This window comes from Schistosoma mansoni, chromosome 1 (genome assembly GCF_000237925.1).
Source record: "Schistosoma mansoni strain Puerto Rico chromosome 1, complete genome".
NCBI classification, from domain to species: domain Eukaryota; kingdom Metazoa; phylum Platyhelminthes; class Trematoda; order Strigeidida; family Schistosomatidae; genus Schistosoma; species Schistosoma mansoni.
Window position 1 is genome coordinate 61,072,690 of NC_031495.1, and position 10,717 is coordinate 61,083,406.

General features: G+C 32.8%; 1 non-coding gene across 1 annotated transcript; it reads right to left on the bottom strand.

The window, feature by feature from the left end:
- Positions 1–4,356: 4,356 nt before the first annotated feature.
- Smp_tRNA_00156_Gln_TTG.1.1 lies at positions 4,357–4,423 on the bottom strand. Its single transcript has one exon. It is a non-coding gene (tRNA).
- Between the last annotated feature and the right edge of the window lie 6,294 nt (positions 4,424–10,717).

Genomic DNA, 10,717 nt, shown 5'->3' on the forward strand with positions numbered 1-10,717 from the left:
TATCCGTTCGACGGATATCATCAACGATAGCCTTACCTGGCAGATAACAAATCCGACTCCATCTGTAGAGGAAACTAGAAAAGTACACTGAAGGTGGATGGGATATACATTGCAGAAATCACCAAACTGCATCAAGAGGCAAGACCTAACTTGGAATCCTGAAGGGAATCGGAAAAGTGGGGGACCAAAGAACACACTGCATTGAGAATTGAAAGCAGACATGAAAAGGATGAATAGCAACTGGAAACAAGTGGGAAATATTTCCCAGAAGAGAGTTGGATGGATAATGCTGTCGGGTAGCCTATGTTCGTTCATGAGGGGTGGCAGGTGTTATAAATTAAGTCAGTGGATGAGCACTGCAGTAATATTCTCTACTATGGTAAAATGGCTGTCTAATATTCCGTTGTTCACGGTTGTATTTCAAAGGAAGTCACCTAGTTATTAATGCTGTATATAGCATAGTCAGTCATTTGAATTTTACCGTCATCTTATTCCGTACATATTATTAGTTGGTAGCTGTTTAACATGCCTTTATAAAAGAAATTACAGTCTTATTAAAAATCAATAAGTAATCTAATATGTAGTCAATGAAAATAAGATATATTTAGCAGGTGAGCGAAAGTAAACAGTCATTTGATTTGCAATTTTCAATCGTGTATCATTGTTCAATATGAATTAGTCCATTAGTTAAGTAATCTGGCATCTAGAGTATTGATCGAGTGCACAATCTTGTGCCTGTCTAGTGTTATTATAGATTCCCATCAACGGAAAAAATATTATATTAACCCTCGCTAGTAACATATTTGTCAAAAAATGTCAATTTTTCCATCCATGTAACGAAACTTATGTTAATCTGTTGACTAATTCTACACTTGATAATTTAGATTAGTTTAAGCTTTAGTTATTAGTTGGGGAAATTTTTGTTACTAAGATACAATCGATTTGATAAAATTTCCGGGATAACTATGGCGCCATAACTGATTATTTTTACGCTATATTGAGTTTTAACGCACAACTGAATGAATTCCAATAAAACAGAATCTACTAGATTATATATATATATATATATATATATATATTTAAAAGGAATAAGTTATATTATTAGGTGCATTAGCCTCATGACTTCCGAAGGAACTTGGCTTCCATCATGAGACGTCATAATTATTCCTTCAACTCTCAGGGCAGAGTTTAAATGGTTTGAATAATTTTTTCTGGTTAGCGCTTTTTAGCGATCTGGTTTTCTACGAGATGGGGTCGCTAACCACATGCCCAACACTCCTCCTTTATCTGGGCTTGGGACTGGCAGTAGCCCTCGGAGGAACTACAGGAGGAGTTAAATTCTACTATTAACATACAAATTATTTATTAAAGGTTATATGATTTCAGTAAGACAAAAATGATTTTTCAACACTATTTATTTCCATCATGTAAAATTGTATTTCAAATGCTTAATTTCAAGAAATTAAAGAATGATTGATGTAGTCGAAAAGTATTCATCCCTCTTATCTGTTGCCTAATAGGCAACGGATAAATTTAGGGAGATCGTTTACGACTAGATTTCATATTAACCATTTTCAGAGATTAAATCCATAAGAATAAAACGTGTTAACAATTTAAATGAATCTCAGAACACTTTCTCTACACATTTAACTTTATTTTAGGATATTACATCAGTGTAACCTGTGAACTTTCACTAAATTGTTAAGCTTATAACTGGATTCTTGATAAAAGATTATGATCAGAATCCAGGAGTACTTTTATGGATCTCAGTAAATATTCTCAACTCATATTATCAAGTTGTGTCACTTCTGAATTTCATTATAATTACTTAAGGTAATATAGTACGCTACAACTATTTCAAAAAAATTAACAAGACATAGTAAAGTAAATTAATTAAGAGACTGGTAGGTCTTGGGTTGGAATCCCGCGAGGTGGGATCGTGGATGCGCACTGCTGAAAAGTGCCATAATAGGACGAAACGGCCGTCCAATGCTTCCAGGTTTTCCATGTTGGTCTAGCTTCAATTGACTCATGATTTCAACCATGAAAATACTGAAATCTCCACAACCCCCCCTTCTAAATTAATAGTTGTTATTGGTATAATCAATTTGTTTGATTGAATATAATATTCGTAATTAACTGAACCCAGTATCTACTAGTCAATTTCCCTTGACTGTATTAAATATTCTTGAAAGTTAGAAAAACACATGTAAGCGAACAATTGTTTTTAATTACATCGTCATCAGGTTTTACTTTAATATACATGAATATTTATACGAAAATGTTAGACCAATCAAGGCTATCTGAGTGAATAATCACAATGAAATAGAATACGTCACCACACATAATAGTTAAAAGTACAAGTGATAGTGGGAAAACAGATGTACTGATAGTAGTAAGAATATTAAATTACGATAACAAAAGTCTTATCAATAGTTAAACATTTGGAAATAGGAGGTCAAAAGTGGGTAAATAGACTAAAATAATAATCACAAAACATTAAAATCATTACGTAATAAGAAGTATCTAAGTAATTAGATAGTGAAGAATACAAACGGAAAGAGGCAGAAAACTACAAACAAATGATAACAAAATTAAAAATGACGTGATGGCGTTTGAAGCGAAAGGTACTGGGTTCGAGTCCCAGAGTGAATATCAACTCTGAGATGCAGGTACATCCAGCTGACGAGTCCCAAATAGGCTATATCGAGGCAATACGCACAGTATGCACATATGCCAATTAGAGACTGAGCATTTGCAGCCTCAAACATCGATGGGAAGATTCAAACAAACAGTACTAAATGAATCTAAAATTTAAAATAAAATTTAAAATATTAATAATGTCATTTGTTAATTTATGTCCGGCCATGGAAGGGATAGGGGGGTTACAAATTTCTTCTGATTAGTCTAACATTTTCGAATAAATATTCATGTATATTAGAGTAAAGCCTGATGACGATTTAATTGAAATCAATTGTTCGCTTACATATGTGTTGTTCTGATTTTCACAATTGGAATCTTTAATATTCAGAAGGGGTTTTGTGGAGATTTCAGTATTTTTTCATAGGTGAAATCATGAGTCAATTGAAACTAGACCACCATGAAAAACCTGGAAGCGCTGGACGGCCGTTTCGTCCTATTATGGGAGTCCTCAGAAGTGCGCATCAACGATCCCGCCTTGCGAGAGAGATTCGAACCCAGTACATACCAGTGTCTCGTCAGAGTACTTAACCGATAGACCACTGGGCCGGCATCCAACTCTGAGGAGTTCCATAATAAGACGAAGCGGCCGTTCAGTGCTTCCAGGTTTTCCATAGTGGTCTAGCTTCAATTGACTCATGATTTCATCTCTAATATTTTTGAAAGAACCATAAAATTTGTTCCCATTATTTCTTATCGTATATATATTTGCAACAAAAGACTATTCATAAAAATTACATAATAGATATAAATGACCCAGAAATCACTTTTAATCTAAACTAAGATTTTATTTTATATATCAGTGATTTATACCTTGATATTTTATAAACAGAAGTTACCACCTAACTATTGTAAAACACTATATCAGCTATATAATGTTAAATGACTGATTAAATAATACAGACTAAAATTCAAATTTTTTTTGGAATATTTAACTATTGAGAAATCAGACTAAATTGTGTTTATTTTAATTCAATACTTTCATAGTAACTAGTCCATAATAATAATAATAATGGTAATGTTAATGTAGGTTGATGAAAATTTCACCAAATGTAGACAAGTATAAGTTTATTTTGTAACCTGAACACAAAATGTTGTTTAACTTTTTTTTTTGAAAAAAAAATTCACTCATCCGATGAACTTGAAAATTAATTTTGTTCATTGGTATTAGGATCATTCAGAAGGTTTTTTAAAAAAAATAGTTTTTGTCAACTTTTTCGCGTTTTTTTAAATAGCTGAAAAATTATTAATTTATGCATGATATATATTATACCAGTATAACATATTATGATGCATTACCATCAATGATGTGTATACGGATACTTGTAATTGTAATTTCAATGTACTAGATGTTTCTTGTTTGCATTTGAGAAGTTAAAAGTTGTTGTTGTAATTGATTAATAATTCTTTCAAAACTAACGGGTAGTCAGTAGTTGATGAGCAACTGTAAGAAGATCTTTAACAAGGTTTTCAAAACTTATGTCTAAATGAAAGTGGCAATTTCGAAATTTGATTTTTAAGTCATTTCATGAATAGTAAACAAAAAGTGACTATGGTAAGCAAAGATGGATAGTCGCTAGCAGTGGAATCCAGAAAGCGCGTTTCATCCTATGTGGGACTCGTCAGCTGGATGTACCAGCATCTCAGAGTTGATGTTCACTCTGGGACTCGAACCCAGTACCTTTCGCTTCAAATGCCATTGCGTTATCCATTCGGCCACTGAGTCGTGATAACTACTTGCTTGTGCAATGGGGTGGATTTTAAATTCACTTAGTATTGTCCACTGCTAGCCACTATCCATCTTTGCTTACAATGCTTGTGACTTTAGGCTATATCGAGGCAATACGCACAGTATGCACATATGGCCAATAAGAGACTGACCAGTTGCAGTCCTAAACATCAATGGAAAGATTCAAACAAACAATTCTAAGTGAATTAAAAAATGACTATCTGTAAGGAATTCGATATAATTATTAACAAACAGCATACTCAGAAGGAGTTTTTTGGAAATTTAGTATTTTCATAGTTGAAAGCATGAGTCAATTGAAGCTAGACCACTATGAAAAACCTGGAAGCACTGGACGGCTGTTTCGTCCTATTGTGGCACTCCCCAGCAGTGCGCATCCACGATCTCACCTCACGAATTGACCGTCCAGTGCTTCCAGGTTTTCTTTGGTGATCTAGCTTCAATTGGTTTATGGTTTCAACTATGAAAATAGAATACTGTTCTTTTTTGTTTCTCATATCATTATTAATCATAGTCATAAGACTTTATGACCTAAAATATAAATACAAAAGGGAAGTTTGCCAAATTTTTTATTGTTTATTTCCGTAACGTTAATTGCAATGAAATAAACTTGTTTTCCCTTTTCATTAAAATGATGTTAACTCGATAATTCATATTTGATTACATTGCCCATATAATGATGATTAGTAATTATGACCTCAATACATTTAATTTATATGATAGATGTCCAGACTACAACTCGTAATTAATATGTTCAGTATCGTGTTCTTTGTTTTTTTTCTTCTTCAGGTTTCCACTTTGGTCTGAAGCATTGATTTCAACTTTATTAACTAAATTATGCTAAAGCTTTATTCTATATATATATATATATATATATATATATATATATATATATATATATCAGTAATTGAAAATTTAGGTTGTTTGCAGTTGATGAATTGCCTTGAATTCAATTGGTTTTTTTTAATCTAGTTGAAATTTATGAAAGAAATTTAAATATTAATATAGTAGATTTGTTCAGATTGTAGTACGTTTCACATTTGAAATCAAGAATTCGTCTGCGCGTTCTTGAATGTTCACTTCTGAGAAACCACATACTAGAATAAAAAGGTCGTTTCAATGGTGGTCTAGCTAAAATGAGCTTATGATTTCAACAGAGAAACTAACTATATCAAATATATCAATTTAATTGGAACGCTTATTTTATATAAATAAATAACTTTGATAGTCTCATTATATTTAAGATGACGTTAGTTCCTCATAACTAACATCACTTGAATATAAAGTTACTTGAACATAGACTTTATTGCTGTGTTGTATTGTCAGTATAGATATTTGTGAATGTAACCTTTCATAAGTACAATAGTTTACATTAACATATAGAGAGAAAATATAGAACAAAATGCTAAATGGAATAGAATATAGAATCACAGTGCAAACATTCATAACAGTTATACTAGTTTTGCAAAATACATTAATAGGATGTTTTTAAATGATACTATTTGCATCATTAAGACCACTATTAGAGATCATGATAGTATAAAAGTTGTGATATACTGATATACTGGTAAGTTTGCTTCGAATTACTAATATTAAAAATTTCATTTTTAAAGATTTAGGGGGAAAATTGTTGTTTAGTGTCAGCTTCACCTTTTAAGGGCTAGCATTTTGTGTAGATTTAAAAGACCAGTTTTTTTCTGAAAATTTAAGAACTCATTACTTGACTGTACCATAATTTATTGCTTTGTCATTGTGAAGATACGATAATGAAATACAGTAAAGATTACTTCCGAAAATTGTAATAATTTACTTCAAGTCAGTATTAAGAACAGAAGCCCAAAAAATACCTTGTTTTCCTGGACTGATTTATCATTAATATAATATTCGAAGTAATTTATTAAGTAGTATACTTTAATTATTATCAGAAGGGGTTTTGTGGACATTATACTAATTTTGATTGTTGAGATCATGAATCAATTGAAGCTAGACCGCCATGGAAAACCTGGAAGTACTGGACAGCCGTTTCGCCCTATTACGGGACTCCTCAGCAGTGAGCATCCACGATCCCGCCTCGTGAGATTCGAACACAGGACCTATCAGTTTCACGCGCGAGCACTTGACCACTAGACCACTGAGCCGGCATTCAACGGTGTTAATGTCTTGCGAGGCGGGATCATCAATGCACGCTGCTGAGGAGTCCCATAATAGGACGAAACGACCGTCCAGTGCTTCCAGGTTTTCCATGGTAGTCTAGCTTCAATTGATTCATAATCTCAACTATCAAAATTAGTATGCTTTATTGTTACTAAATATTCCTTTATTAAATTAAATTAATCGTTGAATCATGGTTTGCAATGAAATCAAAAATGTATATATCATCAAATTTGAGAACTGGTTCCCTGGATGTTCCTAAATTGATATTTACACGACGAGTTCAATAAAAGTAAATTAATAATTCTATCCAAAAATATTCAACCATGTAGGGAATGAAATAGATATTAACGATAACATTTGACTATGATCACATCGTGAGGTTGAAATTAGAAACTATTGTACTCCAACTCAGATATCTTGAAAAAAAAACATGCTTACTGCACAATTGAAATTCCCTTGGTTCGATTATGTTTGGTAATGTACAGATAATAAAAAAAAACACTAAGATTTGCATCATTAAAAGCTTTTAATTCACTTCAATAATCTTTAATAGAATTTAGAAAATTAAAATAATTTTAATACCTTAATTACAAAATTACTTATGCTTCAATAAACACTGTAAAATATAATCGTATACATAATTATACATTTATAAGCTTTTAAAAAAAAATAGTTTAATAAATGAGTTTTGTATAGTTGATCATTTAATCATTAAACTATTGATTAGCTTGTTTTAAGATAAATAAAGTTCCCCAAACTAAATCCATAGTAACTCTATGAATTATGAAGGGAAACCTATATTCTGGTATATTACAACATTTCTAAATGCTATAATATATAATATCATTCAATGTGTAATGTTGTTATGTGTAATGTTCACCATGATATTACTAAGTGAAGAGTAGAGTAATTCATTTCGGAATAAAATTATTTTCATGTTGTAAATGAATCTTAACTAAAAATCACTTAAACGATGTTAATTTGTTCTTATATATAACAATCAAATAACTTTGCTTTAGTAACTAATAAAATCAATTAGATTAATAGTGAGGCAAGCAAATTTAGATGGAGATCAAATGATTATTAAGTTGTACGATGATCAGTCAATATGCGGTACTGGATTCCAATTGAACATATCTATTACGTTGAATATCGATTATTAGTCTTAGAGTCGTACACTTTTCACTAATCTAACCAATCATCGGACAAAATAGATTATAATAATATTATCAGATTATGGTCAATAATTAGTAAAATTTTATTTATTTCATTTGAACACATAAATATTGGTACAAACGGGCACCAGATATATATGCGCCACATAAATCTCATTTGATTTGTGTGAGGGCTGTAATACTGCTCGGTACCCGAACTAAAGCAGTGGTTTCTTTGGAAAGCCACACCCGGAACCTTTAACCTAAAGATCTGATCCATAAGCCAGTGAAGCATCGTAAGGAGATGCAATCCTATGGTAGCCGTTGACCAACGATTGATTCATACGCCATTTGTTCCCTCAGGATATTGGAGCCTATGTGCACCATTGGTTTAGAATCAGGGTTTTCCAACTCCCCTAGGTGGACTTTCCGTGTCATCCAACCCAGATAAGGCACCGGACATTCGCTTTTCATCCTCTCAATTTCGTAAACAACACCCCTGACACGAGAATGCAGTGAGTAGGACTTCCCTGGCAGAGGCTATATACGCGTGGCCATGTGAGAGCATTTCGAGAGGGAGAGCGGACTCTCCCCACTCTCGGCCGTACCAGGGCATTTGGTGGCAATTAGTAAAAGACTAGCCATATAAGAGTCTGAGAGTAAACAACAACCTGATGAAAACAAATCAATCATCACCTATTAGACATTTCAGACATATATGTTAAAAACTGAAAGCTATCGTGACTCTGAAAACTAGAAAATAAAAATTTCACATTTCAAAACAACGCTTTTAGAGTTCTATTCTCATTGACATCAGTAGGTAGATGAAATTAAAGTATGTTTCGTTTCAGTTTAGTTTATCTGCTAATTAAGTCAGTATTAATGAGCGGAACCTCAATCTTACTAATTAAACTAAAATTTCTAATCACTGTTCATATTCATACAAATTTTTGAGTATCATGTTTCAAATAGGAATAATTATTTACAAGTGTGGGATTTATTTTAATACTTTCCCTATCTGACCATTCACCTGTACCCTTATCCTACCAATCAACAACGTCATTTTGACCGATCAATGAAATGTTTGTACTAAAGTCATAAGATTGATGATTTTACACTGTCAGTATTAAATTTCATTTATTGTTGTTATCTGTCATATCTATTTCAACCAATGAAGCTGATATGGTTTTTAGAGAGATATCTGTTGGTCTACGATTTCCTATGGAAGTAGAATTTCTGAGACAAACAAAAATCTCATAAAAATATGACTTTCTGGCATTTCATAATACAGGTCCGCCATCGAAATCCGAATCACTTTTAATATAGAATATGTATCCAGAGCGTAAGATTGAACTCAGCCACCGACAACTCGAACGACAAAAGGGTTTGTTTCACAGTAACTTCTTTATCCAGTGATATGGATAGCTTGTTAACGAAGATGTACAACCTCATTCTTAAGTGTCCTGCATTGCGTTGTGCGTTCCACTTGTTTTCAAGGAGTGGCTACTCGCTCCATGCAAGACTGAATGAAATAAGGAAAAAGGGTTTAGATAAGTCCTGATTCATAGAAGTCCAGAATCAATGTAAACAAGAAATTATGTCAGTACAAAGCATTTCAGTTACTGAAAACTGAAATGAGTACAGTGGCTCATCAAATTGTCAAATTGTCAGAAAATACCTATCTAATCACAGGCCACATTGAGAGGTATGCGATTCAACTGCTCTTTCAGATGTGAAATGCACTTATCATGTTAACATATGATCAATTACACACTTGAGTTCAACAAATTGATTGGTCAAATCAGTTGTTGTGAATGGTGGTTTTTTTCAGTGAGTAATCGAACCCCGGTGAATTATAATAACGAATACCAAGCACGGTAGTATACCGATGGTCAACCAGAAGTGAAATAATGAGGCATATGAGTCGAATGTGAATAAATCATAAAGAATTTTACCTAATCGTCAACTACTTCTTACACATTCTATTCGGTTTCATCTTTGCACCCATTGATCCAAGTCCAGTTGCTAAATTTTTTACGTCTTCCATTTAATGCAGTCGATCATTCTTAAGACAATCCTAGCAATACATTATCTATTACCGTAGACCAAGAGGTTAACAATAGAAATGATTCGCTTCAAAATGAATATCTTGATGGAACCATATCGAGTATTGGTAGTGATGACACGGATGAAGAGAACACCCCTGAGCCTAATGCAGAATCTGATGATATCTATGTGGATGTTTGTGCTAAGTGTTATTTGCTCCAGCCGTAAGGTATCGAAGACCGTTCTGGTCAATGGATAATGTGTTTGAGATGCAGCAGTGACTTTGTCTGTTCTCCAAGGACCGCTGATGGTGACCTCCTGTTTATGAAGTGGTATTGTTATGATATGTATTCTTGGGTTCTGTAACTGGATGTAATTCAGTGTAATTTGTAGTTGTTGTCTTCATATTATTTTTAAAAAAATGATGATAAAATATTTTGATAGTCTTGATCAGAAGTTGGATAACATCGACGTCTGTGATATTCTGTGATATAAACATATATAATATAGTAATGTTGCCTAATTTACTGACTAAAAATATCGAATTATTTTGTAAAAACATTTTCAAGATAATAATTACGAATTAGGGTCAGTTAACAATGAAGCATATTTCTCTCATAGACAGCAATTAGATATGCAGTTTACCTTTTATCACCTTGGCGGGTTCAACGCTAATCTGCTAATTGTATTTTTTCAACTTGAAATTATTCGCCTTAAGATAAACTTCCTCACTGAGTCATCTCAGTCTGCGCTTAACAGTTTCATTGATCATATCCACAGCTGAAGGTACAGTAACTCATCAGTTCTAACCACATACCTGTGTACAAAAAATATTAATCCCTTATTATTTTTTCTATGGTCAGAATTCATAAAGAACATTTGATAAATGAGCGATTAACGTAAATTCTCCACTTGA